This window comes from Hippoglossus stenolepis, chromosome 4, assembly GCF_022539355.2.
Source record: "Hippoglossus stenolepis isolate QCI-W04-F060 chromosome 4, HSTE1.2, whole genome shotgun sequence".
In the NCBI taxonomy this organism is placed as follows: domain Eukaryota; kingdom Metazoa; phylum Chordata; class Actinopteri; order Pleuronectiformes; family Pleuronectidae; genus Hippoglossus; species Hippoglossus stenolepis.
The window spans coordinates 20,491,169-20,508,525 of record NC_061486.1 but is presented as its reverse complement, the minus strand read 5'-3'; the positions used below and the strand labels follow the sequence as shown (position 1 = coordinate 20,508,525).

The 17,357-nt window shown below is 41.3% G+C and overlaps 1 long non-coding RNA gene across 1 annotated transcript; it reads right to left on the bottom strand.

Moving 5' to 3' along the window:
* Positions 1 to 4,073: 4,073 nt before the first annotated feature.
* Positions 4,074 to 16,974, bottom strand: LOC118105732. Its single transcript, XR_007032608.1, has 2 exons — positions 11,365 to 16,974; positions 4,074 to 6,647 (listed from the first exon to the last, which is right to left on the bottom strand). It is a non-coding gene; the product is annotated as an uncharacterized LOC118105732 (long non-coding RNA).
* Positions 16,975 to 17,357: the final 383 nt, after the last annotated feature.

Below are 17,357 nucleotides of genomic sequence, written 5' to 3'. Positions count from 1 at the left end.
TTTCTTTCCATTTCATGGGTCTTTAAGTTTATGCAAGTAAAACAACTCTTTTCAATTCCGAAATTCTAAAGTCAGAGCCTTTGGAAATAATTCATAATTTACAAATGTGAATCTTATATATATTTTTTTTTTACTGCAGTTCAGAACTAAGTAGAGACTGTTTAAGATGAACTGTATCCTTCTTTGTCCCATTCCACTGACAGAATACAGAATATCTTTTCTATGGTACTCAAATATTAAATATGCACAAAAAGGTGGAGGATGATGATGTTCAGTGGACAGTTGGGCTTGTGTGGAGATGTGTTCAGGAGATTTGTGGACCTTTAGTTAACTCAGATGAAAAATGTAACCTTAGCTGCTTTGAGACAGGAACACAAACTGTGAACACAAATGATTTACAGAAAAATACTGGATGTTGCAGTTGTAAAATATGTAAAGACAACTTTGTAACCTCAAGATCAAGAATGTGGCAAGGCATAACAAAGCACATTTTGTAGGCTATTTGAATTGTACAAGGTTGAGTTAGTGAATTTGTACATTCCACAGAAGCACAAGAATTATTTTTATTTTGTCTTAAAAGCCACAAAAATATAACAAAGACCATTTCAAATATACTGTTTTTTATGTGTAAAAATGCTGCCTTGAAACAGGTCAGCATTTTCTACCACAAAACAGAAAGTGGAGCAGCTTTGTGCTTTTTTTAAATCTTTAATGCTTTAACTCATACTTTATATTGTTTTGTTTTCCCACAACAACCTTTTTTTCTGAAATATTTAACATCATGCAGACGTTTTAAACACTGTGCTATGTGTAGAATTGAATCATTATCTTAATACCACTCTTTCATAAAATGCCATAAATATGAATATAAAAATATCAAATTAAAACCCAACAATTATCCCCGAAAAAATTGTGTCATCTCAGAGCTGGAAATCAATCAAGGTGTAAAATAATATAAACCACATCCTTCATGTCCTCGGCTGGCTGCCTCCCTGCCTCGCTCTGCCTCTCCCTCGTTCTCACTCTGAGCGCTGTCCTCGGATGGCTTTTGGCCTACTTCTGGCTGCAGAGAGCTCCAAAGTGTCAGAGCCAAATTTCAGCATGGATTTACAGGCAGAGCGAGCGAGAGATGGAGGGATAGAGAGGGCGAGAGATTCAGCTTTGTGCTGTCACTGTTCTCTCTGCCTTTATATCTCTATTCCAACACTCATGCGGCCGACACTGTGTTTGATCTAAAACCTACTGAAATGAGCTCACAACACCCATGTTTGACTAAAATGGAAAAACTACGGTAAGAACTAAGACATAAATGTGATCGCAATAAATGAAATACCATGCATCATTACAATCTATTAAGCCCAGTGCAGTTTCTAATACTGAATTGTCCACTGTGCTTTTGATCAGATCTATGATCAGAGGGTTCCATGGCGACCACACAGGGAGTCAACTCACAAGATAACTGTGTTAATGAAGTCATGTTGAGGTGAGGAGATTATGAAATTAAAATGCTAAAAGAATGTGACACATTAAATGTACTGCATGTAGGCTCTCAGTTTATCACAAACTGAACTGAAGAGAAAACAATATAAATCTAACATGATCAGATGTTAATGTATGTTTTCCTCATCATCTCCCTTTATCTGAAAATGTTAAATTATTATTGTTAGAATAATCTAATTTACTCTTGTAAATTACTTGAAAGAAAGACAATTCTTTTATGTCCACAGGAACACTGGAAAATACAAACTGAAATGTTATAATCATAATCATAATAACCTAATTCATATTGCCCCTTTTAAAACATCTGTTACAAAGAGAACAACACATCAGAGTCAAGAAGCAAAACACAACAATCTCAGTTAAAATCAAATACAGCAAATGGTATAATACTAGATACAATAATACAGCAGCAGATAAAATAATACATCATCATTTAAAAGTAATGCCAACTCTATATATTACTGTTTATTGAATCTGGTGCTCAATGATATCATTTTAATGTTGTCATTTATCAATTGAGTATATTCACAAAGAAGGGGTTAAAATATCAACAGCAGAATAGAGCCAATATTTATTTCACATAGTACAACAACATCAACAAATATTACAATTTAATTTGATCTTATTTTCTACACATGCTGGCCTAAAAATTGCAGTTTGACAAGAACATCATTAAAAAGAAGGGAGACCCCTTATGAGACGGATACAATTGAATTTTATTTTTAAATTTTATTTCTCTTTCGAAAATTCAGAGATGTCTTGATGATTGTGGCATCTGTAGCTGTCCAAGATCTTAAACTTTAAGAGATTGAATACAATTAAATTCATAAGAAGAGTCAGTGTGAGATTTCATCAGGAGGGTTGTAAATCTGCCATTAAGCTTACAGAGGTGTGTGCTTATAGAAAACCAATGTAGATGCATGTGTGGCAACCAAGTATCTATAGTTTTCCTTTATCCATTATAATTAAACTCAATTAAAAGTACTTTATTTGTTGTATTTCGATTGCTTGTAATATTTAAATCAGTTTTGATTACAAAGAAAATATAAACAAACTGATAATGCTATATTTAGAACTATATATTTAAGTGTTTTAAGCATATCAGATTTATTTGTACTATATTCCATAAATTCTTGTTTTATTTTTGTATAATTGACATTATCACATGCAGCACAGTAAATCTATTTCTTTGTTTATGTTGAAGCTGTGTGATCCAAATGGACACGATTCTTGAAAATTCTAGTTTTTGAAAAAACACAAATCCAATATCATGAACTACTAAACTATTTCTTTGAGAGATTTCATGAAAGAGAATTAACAAAAAAATATTCAGTTGAGAAACAACAATGAGCATCAGGTTACTTTGCAGTAGGGGCCTGTTTATACTGCAATTAGTTGGGCATGTTGAGTTTTGAAGAAACGACATGACTGTGTCGATTTAGACAATCTCCTTTCTTAAATTACTCCATTTGTTGACTCTACAACCGTCTCGCTGTTTCAGCTCTAAATGTCCAAATCCCTGTCATCACTGTATCCACTGTAAAAGCCAAAGCTGCCTGTGACAGGTCCTGACATGAACTCTATTAAAAGTCATTCTAGGAAATAGTTGAGGTGAAGGAGGCAGGTCCTGGGTTAAAGGGATGCCAGAAAAATGACAATATTTCATCCCAAACAACTTCAGGAATGTGTAATGATTTGTCATGTGCTTGTGCTCTCTTGGGTCATGTTTTTATATCTGTAGATAATTGAGTTTTGCTACACACCCAACATGATTGTATATGAGACGTGTGCCTATATCATTCAGCCCCTGCACAGAAAGTTCACCTGCAGAGCATTCAGGTCTGCAACACTCTTGCTAGACTGTTGACAGCACTGTCAGGCTGTGGATGAGGCTGTGGCAGTATCTGCTTAAAGATGACTTTCTTTCATTCCACACAGAAACAGAGACGTGGTGCAACCAACAGGCACAAGTTGCACTGCCCTCCATTTCCATGCACCTCCTCGACCTCCATCCCAGTTACTGTTCGGGTGAGCTCCTTCTGAGACGAGACTCGAGAACATCCGAACACGCTGTTGTTGCTGCTTCGCTCTGTGCCCATCCACAAACACACAAAATGATTGGACTGACTCTATCCCAGTTGACTCTTAAATATGTTATAAAGAGTTGGTATAGAAGCCATTTACCACCCGATGCTATGTAGGCTAAAATGTTATATTAGCATTGTTTATTATCTTGTAGTGTGGCCTAAAATGTTAGCATTGGGCCTTTTAATTAGCAAGGTGCATTCTTAATGCCACCATCAACAGTGTTAGTATGAGGTGATCACACAGTACTTTATGCTAAAGTTTTAGCATTAGAGTTAGCCTCCATATGCTTAAGTGTTATCATGTAACCAACTATCACACAGCATAATGTAAACGTGCGTGTTAGCAAAACATTATATATGGGAAAATTGAACTAGTATTGAGAAATCGCTAATGCTAACACTAGCATTTTGCTAGTACTAATATACCAAGTAGTTAGTATGCTATGTATGATAAAATGTGAGCATTGCAATAATACAACAGAGGGGTATTTTAACAATCAATGATTTTATTACAAAAGCAAGACATTTAAATTATACAGAATTATACAGAACACATCAACATTGTAGCATTGGGGCCACTTTAGGAAACAAATGCATTTCTTCATCTGAATGTCAGTGAGTGTGCTACAGATGTAAATCCAGGTCAGGATATGGTATTCATCACGAAACTGTGTGTACATGTGTGAATGGGCAGGTGAGGCTTGCTTCAGTTTGTCATATCCGTCTCATGTTCTCGGACCATTCTGACATGTCCTGACCTGTTTTAATGAGCTGTAAGTGAGAAGAAGACAAAGCTGCTGGAGCAGAATCAGCACAAACCACCCGTGCGCTGTACATTACATTCACACAGCACTGTAGTGTTAACGAGTGTGAAGACATGAGAAACACGTGAAGCAGACTGGGGGGACGTTTATTAACATTTGCATACTTCAAATAAAATTTGCATTACTAATGAATTATTTACTGTATTTATGCAGATAATTACCATGGCACACATTAATTAATAATGTAAGTGACAATAATGAATTATTCTGGTATTATAACCCACCAAATAACCACACACAAATGCTTACATCCCATTCCAGATCATATGGACTCTTTTCGACAAGCACACTGACTTCTGAGAACTTGCGTGTCAGGAGACTTTTTGAATGTCTTTATTTAGGTCCATTTACTGCTTGATGTATGCTGTCAGGAGAGGAGGGGTTGTAATACATCTTGGCAGCTCCACAGAAACACACATCATGCCGAGGATTTAATCTTGTTGAAACAGATTCAAGCTCTTAAAAAGGCATAAAAGATAGCCCCAAAGATAAAATGTAAAACACGCCAAATGGCAAAATCTCCCCATTCATTTAGAGCTTCTATTTATAAGCACAACAGTGGAAAGAACTGATAATCATGTGAAATGACAGCAGTGAGACTTTATTTAGACACAACTGTTAGACGTCTCTGTCTCACACTGCACTCACTGTTCTGCTCTCACATCACTGCCATATTATAAAATATTGAAAAGTTGTGTAATCTTCGGTCATAATGATATTTATCCAGTCATTAGCAACATGTCACACAAAGGCAATAATTACTATTCCTTGTTGTGGTTGATCAGTTATTTTAGAAAACAAAAGCAAAAATAAATAAACAGGGAAAACATTTTACTCCACATTCAATTTATTGGAATATGACATTAACTGACAATGTGCAATATGTTGAAGTCACAGATCGCACAGGTAAAAGTTAGAGAAAACCGCTGAAATCAAAAGACAATAATAAAGTCACAAATGAGCAAAGACTGTAGTAAGAAGTAATTTGATGGTGATTCTCCTGATCTGAGGCTGTTCACAGGTAACAACAGGTCATGGATATTAGAATGTGGTTTTGAAAATTGAAAGAAATTATTTTCGGCATTAATAGAATTTAATAGTAAATAAGGTAACACAATCTCCCTTCGAGCTCACAAAGGGAAATTTAAAAATAATAGTACACACATTTTAAGTGGCTTCTACACAGAAAATAAAGCATGAAATATAAAAGTAAGAAAAACTAAATTTAACTAGGTTTTAATAGAATAGCTTTAAAAAATCTGAATCAACTTAATTTGCCAAGAATGTTTGGACACACATGGACGTGACTCGGGTTTCCAGTGCCTCTCAATGTGCTGTAATGATACACCTACAGATAAAGGACAGGAAGCTAACAGGGATAAGCAGATGTAAAACATTCAGCTGCAATAATTTTATAGTGTTTGAACAAAAATAGTCCCAAACAAGTGAGGAGACAATATTAATCTACACAATTCGTTACTTCTGCTGTGACACTTCCGTTTCCTTGAGTGGGATAACAAAAATAAGAAACACAAAAAATACATTTGAGTTAATCCATTAGACATTTTGTTGTAAAATGAAATATAAAAACTATACTGTCCAAACTAACATCTACTTCAATTTATAGTTCTTGGTGAAAGCAGCAAATCTTTGGCATTTCTGTTTAATAAAATGACTTAATGGATTCAATGATTACCAAGAGAGTTGCCAATCAATTGTCTGTTGTTCAACTATTCACATAATAAGCTACCGTATGAGCTCCTAACCAAAGACTAAAACAAAGTTATTAAAAAAAGCCAGCCAGTCATGAAAAAGTAATTTCCATAATGTCGCAAAGATTCTAATGCTGTTATAAGACTTTCCAAAGGACTGAGAGCAGGTCAGAGAGTCCATCCAAACCTTTCCAGCTCTACCTAAAAACAAGAAGAATCCAACTTGGAAACCAAAACTCAAATCTCTTTGCAGGCACACATCTGCACAGCTTCCTGGTTTCAAGCCTGTTGAAGAAAAAAAATGAATAAATCCAAAACACTAACTGCAGCCAACATGCTTAAGACATTCCTTCAAACAATCCAACAAAAACATTTGCAGCTATTTGGTTAGTGTGGCAGTAAAGTGTTAAATGTTGAATCATCAGGGGATTTCCAGCCGGTCTTTACACACTGATACTGAGGCCCGCTGGGGAGAAGGAGCGGACGGGCTCTGCCTTGGCCTCCAGTCATCAATACCTGGCTTCCTATTCCATAAAGACAAAAGGAACAGCTTTAAACGTGTGTGTGTGTGTGTTAGTGTGTGTGTGTGTGACTGCTGACACATTGTTGGTGACATTAGTCTCTCTCAGATTAATGAGGTTAGTGTGTAGTCTGGTTAATCTGCTGGTGTGATGTGGCTGCGTGCACAATTCCCGAGCTCCTTTAAACTGGCTTTAGCCAGTCAGGAAGGACAAACACACACGACAGACTCATCCGCCCCAGCAGCACATTAAAAACTGCTCAGACTGCAGTCGAAACAGCAAACAGTTTGGCAGCTGAAACAGACAGTGAAAAAACCAACAAGAAAAAATGATGAAAGTACTGGAGCTGCCCCAAATTCTAAATCTGGTAAAATCGGCCAAGCTACAGTACTGAGAAATGCCTCAGCGATTTCAGCTATGTGGCAAGTAAATAGGCCACAGGTGTGCAACTATTCAAAAAATGACCTCCTGGCTTCTCTCAGCCATAGGTAGGGGGGCATTAGCCAGCGTGAGGGGGCAGGTGGTGCTGCAGCGCCATGTTCGTTCATACACGACAGACTGGAAGGAGGGGGTAGTGAACCCCTCTGCAGTGTGAGGCACTGCTAAACACACACAAACACGCGACAGCCACTGTAGGAAGCGCACACACATATACACTGACCAGCTCTGATTACTGATGCCAGTGCTTCTCCCGCCTGCAGCCGAGAGCAGGCTGTGCATTGAAGGGAGTGGCAGAAAAAAACAACTGCAGAATGGTTACAGTAAACTCAGCACGGAGAGAAACCACCCCCGCTGTCTAATCGTCTGTCACCTTGTTTGATTATTTTTCAAAATGTATTGATTGATCTTCCTGATCAATTTATGGACTACTACTTTGACCAAGCAGGCTTATTCCTCAAACATTTTCTTGACGTGGTCGTGGGCGAAACCCTGCATATTGTGCCCTATACACCTGAAGTGTTCTGCTGACCAGGTTTAAGTCATCCTCTGCATCGAAAACAGTCCACCTTAACAAAAGTTCACCAAATCAAAAGCTGCTTCCTGGCATTGGATTCAACCAATACAGGAACAGCCAAAATTTAGAACCACAAAAGCAGAAGCAATAAGTTTAGTGAAGCGGTCGAGTAAAATAATCCTCGGCGAATCTTACACATGTAAGTTAAATATGTATTAACAGACACAGCCTCCCAACTGTACCATCCGTATCATGTCGATTGGCCCACATCCTTTTGGAAATAAAATAAACAAATAGATAAATAAAATTCAACACCAGCCTGTCTGTCTGTCTGTCTATCGTCGGTGTCTGCCTCAGCCATGGGGACACAGTGTACAGACAGTGCGCAGAGCAGCCGAACAATGGAGAGCAAGCCTGCAGCCCTTTTCGAGCTTACCGGCTAGACACTGAGTCGCTCCAGGTTAGTGTTTGTTCACCAAGCCGAACAAATAAAAAAAAACGATTTTGAGGCAGAGTAATGGTAGAAAAAGAGAGAGAGAGAGAGAGCGAGAGAGACAGGGCTCACAGAGGCATTACATAAGTGAATTGCTTGAGCAGCAGATTACCAGTGAAAAAGGGTTGGGGGAGTGGGGGTGTTAAAATCCATATTAGTTCATTAACATCAGGACGGAAACATCTCAGGGAATCCACCCCATCAGAGGTGACACCTGCCAGAGCACACAGCATGCCCAGCTACCGTCGGCTGAATGAATTTCACAGAGGGAGGGAGTGTTTCAAATATACTTCAGAAGGTCAAAATTAAAAAGCCAAACCGTCAAGCTGATGATGTCATGTATCGATCGAAATAGAGGAATATCCACGATTACGATGATTGGAGAAGTCAGCCATATTCTCTGTTGAATATACAGAACATGCAGCAAAGCAGTCTATGGATTCAAGCCAATCCATCGCACAAATCTCAGTATTTAACAGTCTTCAAACATCCTGTAACAAAGGCCACTTTCACACAAATCAGCGGAAAGGCCATTCGCTAACATGACTGATGACTGACACTTGGAACCATTTGTTCAAATCTTAGATCAACAAGTGTTTGGAGTCTAGTAAGAATTTAAATAAAGGTAAGCATCCTCGGAAAACGGATGTATCAACATTCACTCTATGCCCCATTAAACTGTGATATTAGCTCCTCAGTCAAATATCGATGAATCATGCTGTTTAAGAGCTGCTGCTGGAAATAGGTCTCAGGAGAGTGATGGCCTCCAGAGTACAAACTGCAACGAGCATGGGAAGATGACACGGCAAACTAAGCCTTCCAGTCGGAGGAGAAAAGAACACCAAGGCTAAGACAAAAAAGAACGTGGGCCCCGACGAGCCACCATGTGCTGCTTTGAATAACAATTTGGCTGGTCATGGTAGCAAAGTCAGTGAGTGGGATTGCTTGTTACTACTGATGACAAAGTGTGCCGTCCCTCTGGTCGCAGCCCGACGCCAATCCAATTGTCGCATTCAGGGAAGCACTATTAACATGAATCATAGGACGCAGACGTGTCACAGAGTGGAAACAAGGCGCTGGGGGTCATTCTCAGTCTGCTGCGCTGTGAGTATGTTCCTCCTGCCACCTTTACGTCTGGGTTAGCACGAGTGAGTGAGCATTAACATCGTTGGGGGTTCACTGAGGTCAAGCACATAATGTACAGAGCTGTTATCGTCACGCTCAGCATTACTCTGTGCTGCTCTCAAGCCATAAAGGTGCAAACACACACACACACACACACACACACACACACACACACACACACACACATAAGACAGCCTGGCCTGCGGTAGAAACAAAGAGCCTCTCACCAACAGATGCTTCTTTACTTAACACTGTTCAGTGGTGTGTGAAGAGGTTAAGGCCATCACCTCAGCATTAGCATTATCTCTCAATAAGCTACACATGCTAACCAGCTGTTTAGCCGTTACTTTACCAGCTAACAGGCATTACTATACAGTTAGCATTCCCACTTGAAGCTGTTATAATTAGCTTAGATGCTTCAAAGTGCAAGTATTCACTACTTTAGCCAGAGGATGTTATTCCTCTGGGGTGGGAAGCCATTTAAAGCAGCATTCAATGTCTCCATTGAAGAGTAGTATTAAAGACATTCATGTGTGAAATTGGATCAAAATACTAAATTAGCATGAGGCCACATTAAGTGCTTTCTATATGACCAGACAGGCATTATCACATTAGGGCTGCCAAAACTGACTGACCGACAATTGATGTTTAAGTCCAGGCAAAGGGCAAAAGCAAATAATTAGCGACAATCAATTGCTAAAAGATGATAGCTTTCTTTCATCTTTCTGGACACGTCAACTCATCCTGCCCTAACTTTGTCACATGACCCTTAAAACAGTGTGCCACATCCTCCCCATCCTCCTAACCCCAGAGATGTCCCCGCAGACCAGTCCGTCCACAGTATCTGCTTAATCCACATTCCATCATATGCACGGTGCAACGGGGGGGACACAAGAAAGGCCCAGGTGACATGCAATAGCAGCAGCATGTGAGCCACACTGAGAAGTGCTACCACGGTGAGTGTGCGCGGTGAACGCCTTAGCTCACTGCGCCACGGCCTTCCTCCTCTGATCGCCATTGTTCGAATCAGCATCGTGCGGCAGATAGTGTTGGCCATGCATCCCTCCCAGCTCCCGAGAGCCTAACCCGTGGACATGAACGCACAACGTCACAAGTTAGGGTCTCAGGGACGGAGAGAGACACATCTTCTGTCTCACACGACTGAATTCATCCCTCTCTTGATCCCTTTGTTTTCTGCTTCGGCATTAAAAGCAACCGGGCATGTTCCTGAGCCAGAGAGCGTCCGTGTGCTGAACTTGTCTTTGAGTCAAACGAGGACTCAGAGCGTGCGAGGATCTCCCGCATGCAGAGCGAACTCTGCCGGTTACAGACGTGCAGCTACACATCAATTAAACACACACTCACACAAATTACATACATTTATTGAGCACGCTCACTGCAACCTCCACTGCCCCCATGTATATTTGTGAACATACAAGTGCAAACCTCAACCAGACACAACATTGGCCAGCCCCCCCCAACTCTCTTTCTCTCTCTCTGTATCACTCTCTCTTTCTGTTTCTCCCTTGCCCCCTCCCCCATCTCAGCTGAACAATACCGCACTTTGAAAAATGCCTCCTGCTATCAGGTACAGAGCCTGCTGCTGTACAGTATGCCCAAAGATCTCCCGCTGTCTCAGGGACAATCAACCAGCAGATAATTTCTAATCATTGCCGCGGATGTACAAGACAAAAGCCCTGTGTGGATGCGTCCATTACACCATTGAAATCTGAAGCTAGGACCGCACAGCGTCAAACAATCCATCCGACACAATGACTTGCATGCCCGTCTGACTGTCACATCGTGCACTGTTCATGAAATCACTCCTGCCTGCTTGATCGTTTCTAGCGCAGTTCCCCATGCAGCGTCGTCTCTGAATCCTCCGGAGAGGCTGCTCAGAGAAAAAAGACAAGCAAGATAACAAAGCTCTACGGCTCCGTCGTGCTACCACGGTGGTCTAAAGCTTAGGAAACAGATGGGGAGCTTAAAGGGGAGTTGAGGGGAAGAGTATTTGCTGGTACCGACTCACCCTCCCTTTTGGATCCAGGATGTTCCCCTTACTCGTTGTTCTTCTAGCCTGCCGCCTGCTCAGGAGGGGAAGAAATAGGAGACAGAGAGAGAAACAGAAAACTCAGATTTTAACTTACAGCACGGCAACAAGATTTCCAGTTATGCTCACGATGCAAAGAAGAGGCTGGCCCGTCTGGCGAGCTGCTCAGAATCAGGCGAAATAAATGGCAAGAGAGAGACTGACAGAGAAAAGAAAAAGGCATGAGGATGGGTGGTAGGACCAAGCTGTAATGAACCATTTGCACGCTCTCTTTTCCTCTATCTCTTCTCTCTCTCCCTCTCTCTCTTTAAACACACACACACACACACAAGCACAGAGTGAGAGTGAGCAGTCTGGGGAGGAGAGTCGCGAGAGAGAGAGAGTCAGCGAGACGATTCCTCTTCCCAGAAAACGAAACGCAGAGAGGTTGGATAGAACAGGTAGGTGGCAAGAGAGCGACCAAGAGAAATCCAGAGAGAGTGGAGGAAAAGCAGAAAGAGAGAGAGAGAGGGCTGAATTAAAAGAGCCAGCATCGAGCCACAGAATCAGAGCTGGCAGCCAGGGCCACAGAGCCAGAAGCATACCAGTATGCTGCCTCACTGAAGGGGGGAGGGTGTCGAGGAGGGGGGGCGCACACACACACACACACACACACACACACACACACACACACACACAAACTCGTTTGCCTTTCCTTGCACCTTCTCCTTAGCCTCTACTTACATTGTATCAAAACCTGCAGGTCCGAGGCAGGTTGGCGGGAGGAAGAAAAATGCACACACACACACTTTCACACACACTTAGTCACATGCACACTTTCTCTCTCACACACACGCTCTCTCTCTCATGCACAAATCCAAGTTAAAACGAATGCGCCTGCTGATCTCTTGTCTCGCTCCGCTTTCTCTCGTCTTTTCCCTCTTCCCTCGCATTGTTTTCTCCCTCTTTCAATCACATGCAGAGCTAGAAAGGAGGGAAGGAAGGAAAAAAAAACATGACATCCCCCCAACACCTCCCCCTCTTCTCCCCTCTTTTTCTCACCCCTCTTATTCTCTCCAATATTAGTACTCGTTCCTGTACTCCTTCTTCCCCCCCCTCTGGCTCATTATCTTCCCTTGTTGATAGGCAGGAGAAAAAGCAAAAAAAAAGAAAAGAAAAACAAAAAAGGAGAAAGGGGGAGAGAAATATCATCCATTAATTTGCCTCACAGCTGTATTCGCTTACAGCCAGAGGCCCTCTTTTCGTCTGTATCAGGCAAGAGCGAGAGAGAAAGAGAGGGAGAGGGAGTTTGGGGGTGGGGGGTAGCGAGAGAAAGTAGTCCTCCTTTCGTTGTTTTTTCCACCTTGTCAGTGTCCGTTTTCCACCAATAAAATAAATCCAGTGTTCTCTCTCTCTGTGTCTTCTGCATGCATGCAAAAACAAAAGTCTCACATACATGGGCTGCCATCATTCATACTATCCCTTCAGAAAGACAAGGAGAGACAGAGAGAGAGGAGAGACAGAGAGAGAGGAGAGACAGAGAGAGAAGGGGCTATAGAAACATTGCTATATGATGTGATTTGGCTTATAGAGGCTACATTTAATCTCCACTGCTCCCCCAGGCTTTGGTATGGAGAGACAGAGAGAGTGAGTGAGAGAGAGAGAGACTGAGAGTCAGGGAGGGAGGAAAGAGAGAAAGAGGAGAGATGATGGGGGGAGGAACAGATGGAGTAGAGAAGGAGAGTGACGACGTACAACCGACTGCAGGCTCAAATCAGCGACGGGGCCCAGAGAGACTGGGGAGAAGGAAAAAAAAGAAAAATCTCTGAGACCACACTGCCCTCTTGCTTTTCTTCTGCTCCCTCCCTCCTTGACTGACTGATCAACCAACTGTGTCTGCAGCCCGGCTAATCTCCAATCCTTTCTGCTGGCAGACGGAGCATTGTGCCGTTTTTCTATCACTATACAGCTGCGGTTACTGGAGAAAACCTGCATCTGGATCTACAACATGCTCCTCCGTTTACACCCCCAACCCTGAAAAGCATGTATATGTACACACACACACAAACACACGAACACTGCTACCCTCATTTATCACCGGCTTTGTGTCCAGATAGAGACGGTCTTCGGCGAGGTGCTAATATTAGCCTGCTTTGATGGTGAGAGTCTGCAGCAGGCAGACAAAGGCTTACACACACGCCTGCACACACACACATGTGCATAGTATGCACACGCATGAACATGCAGAGACAGGTGCAGTGTGAGTAAAGCAGCTCTGCACAAACAGAAAACACATCAGAAGAGAGATTTCATGGCCATGAGATTTAAATGCATAAATTAATTTTAGTGCACAAGGGAGTAGACCAAACTCCTTCACCAGGTTAAAGATAAACTTTGTATTATGTTAAATGGCTCTTCGCCATTGATTTATCGATCCCATTTCACTCTCTTTAAGTACTATCTCCTGGTAATGGCCAGGAATCAGCCCCAGCTTGCCAAGCAGTACATAAGTGGAGACCCAGATCTGTCACCCTGGCCCAAGCATGGTCTGAGGAAGCAGTGTGGTCGCTGTATGTCTGTACACTCAGCAGGACCAAGGTGACGAGCAGGACACGCCCTCTGGATGACTGCAGCAGATGCAGAGGTTGGCCTGAGTGACTGATTGGCACCTTGTCAGAGATGATTGATGAGTCTTTGAAATCATTGCCATGGCAACCATGATGAGGAAGAAGAAAGAGGATGTTTCAGTGAAAGAAGTATCACGTATCCATCGAAACAAGACTAAAAGGGCAGGAAAAAGGAACCATTACCAATCACTTTATAAAAGTATTAAATTTAGCATTACTAAATGCTTTAAACGATTATATTTCACACCAATATACATAAAAAAGTGGGGAAATACATAAACGGACGTGAAAAAGTCTGGGTATACAATGCAGACTGTTGCTAACAAAACAACAAACAATGTTACTTACAATAGAGTATCTACATCTGATAGAGAGAAAAAAGAAGGAAAGAAGGAGGGAGATGGAGGAGAACACAGACCGCATGAAACCCCACAAAGCTCTCACTTTCTGCTCTGGTTTGGATTATTGCGTCGTGCCACACACACACACACACACACACACACACACACTAGAAATACAGTATGTGTATTCACAAAAAGCCACACAGGCATCTCACTTCAGGATATGTCCATATGTCCTACGAAATCCCTGTGTTTCATTTTCCACCATTTGCAAAGTCACCAAATCAGAGCCAACCCACAGCTGGACACTTACCAGAGTCAACCAACAGGGGGCAGTCTTTTGCTCTGCTACCTTTTACCTCAGCTGAACACACACACACGCACACACAACAGACGTACTGGTGGATGTTGAGGCTGAGGACTGGCCGGCATCAATGTATACAGTATAAACGGTGTGAGGGCTAATGCTCAGATACTGCATCTGCACTGGGAGTGTTAGCAGCTCCCTTCTCTTCTGCCAAAATCATGAAATCTCATGTACAGTTTTATATTGCAGAGAGTAGAGGGAATGAAAGGGTTTGCTTTGATAAAATGAAAGTCTGAAAAGCTGTAGAGAGGAGGGTTGAGCAGTAGCGGCCCACAAGCAGCAACCCTATGTTAAACTCTTCTTTGAGGACTTTTCTGTGAGCTGATGTAGACGTATTCCTGACTGGGTGTCACACTTTTTCACAGTCTGATATTTTGTCAGCAGTGTGCGTCTGCTGATTGAAAACATTATGACAATAATTGTTTGCGGTGACAGTTGATTTCAGTGCTTGTAAATGGACTGAGACGCTGTTGTCTGAGGCTCAACTCATTTTTTTCCTTTTGTGTCTGATATTCTTTATAACTGTCATTACACAAACAGGACGAGTGAAGCAGAGGGACTTCTTCCACACAGCCGTCACCATTAATGAGGTTATCACTGAGCGAATAATAAAATGTCACCTCAGAATGGAAAGGAACTGATGCCTCCAACACGCAGCATGCTTTCAAAAGCCCTCACGTCAGTGCCAAACGCTCTGCGACGGTGCAACGCTGTCTCTACCTGCCTACTGAACACACACCAATGTTTCTGACCTCAAATCAGCCAAAGCAGAAGACACTACACATCTTATATGTCAAAGTAAAACATAAACATAAACACACGCATTCTGGCCTTAAGTAATAATCAGACATCTACCAACTACAGCTGTCCACCCTTTATTACATAGACCCTACATCGTAATACAATACAATAATTATATTTAATATAAATTGTAAAGCTATTCTGATAAATTAATTTTGAAAATAAAATAACACATATTTTTCAATTCCAGCTAATCAAACATGAATTCTACATCCAAAAATTATCACCATTTTACGGCCAATACAAGGGTCTACTATTAAAGAAACAATAAAAATAATAGAACGATTGATCATGGCAGTAACAATAATAACATTAATAATAACAGTTATAATAACAACAATAATAATAATAACAGTAGGAGGCATGAAAAATAAGGGTGAAAACCTGAAAGCCTCGTCTTTAAAGTAATATTTTGTCATTTAAATGTCATATTTATTACTTTAAATATTTTTATGTCAGTCCAAAAATATCTGTGTCAGTCTCCAAACGTCCCAGTGATCAATTTGATCCTTTAATGCACAAAAACACACATCATTGACACACAATCTGGCATCTATATCCCAAAAGTGGGAAGCATGGCTTTTACTCTCCTGCTGCTCCATCAGCCACGTGGAGCGTGTGGTATCAGGCAGTCAGCTTGATTTCTTTTCTCTTTTTTTGGGGTGTGACTTGTGCAGCAATCACATTGCACTGTATCGATCCAGTTGTGCAGAGTGCCATGCATACCTCAGGGAAAGCTAGGAGGTTGTACAGTTATCTCCTGCGGTGTAATTCTCAACTATACAACCTACTACCTCAGCCTGGGAGCAAGCGGACCTGGACACCAGGGCTTCATGGCTCAGGGGTTTGGCGAATATAAAACAGAATGAGGGGAGCAAACATTTGCACCAGAACAGGGAAAAACAGGGTGAAAAACGTATTTTCATTGGTGCAAACTTTAATCCAATCTCCCAAGTAATTACAACATTTTAGACATGTCTGACTCATCCAGATAAAGTTTCAATCAGATTTTCTCCCTTAATGGAAAAGGCTAACACGTGGGAAGTGGCCATTTGTCAGGAAACAATCATTGCAACTGTCATTCCTTCTTTTGCATTCTCTAATTGGGCCAATGTCTGCTTCAGTTACACTGTGGCCAAACTGCAGCTAAATGACTGAAAGAGCTCCGTGTCCTCATCAGTTTTCTACAAACTAACATTTGAAATATACACAAGGAGGTAGCAATACGGATATTTTCCCTTTTAAATGAAACCACCTTTTATCCCATCAAAGTTTAGAGATAAGACGTGTGGAAAGTGTCAAGGACCCTTGGAAGACCGAAACCCAACTTCTCTCAGTTTTAGGGTCCTGATTGGAGATATCTGAGATGGTCAATGAAGTTGGTAGGAGCTGCTGTATTGTGCTGATGCTGCTCAAGCTGTTGAAGCTGCACAGACACAGACCTGTAGATACAAGCTTGTGGTGAGTGTTAACACAAGTTCGGATCTACGGGTTCGGGGCTGCGAGCAGATGACTTCACATATCCATCAGCATGATGAGAAATAAGCCTCTTAATTCAGTAAAACCTTTTATCCTTAAAGTGTTTGAGAGAGAGAGAGTGTGTGTGTGCGTGTGTATTTGAGTGTGCAGCAGGCCTGAGTGTTGTACCAAGGACCACAGAAATAATTTATAATGCCAGTAAAAAAGATAAAGTTAGGTTATATTTAAACAGATTTAAAGCTCAACACATATCATCACCACTTATTGCAGAAAATCCAATGCAATTATTTAAACTACTATTAAACAGAATGTATAAAGTTTCCCATTCTGCCTCTTTCATAATTTACCAATTTGAAAGGAAAGATTATCTTGGCCGATAATAAAGCAAATTACAGATTATAGACTAGCCATTTAAGCAATAACAAAATGAAAAGGGAATATGTTTGTCACAATCATTACATGTGTATGATTTTGCATAACGTGGACTAAAGTCGTA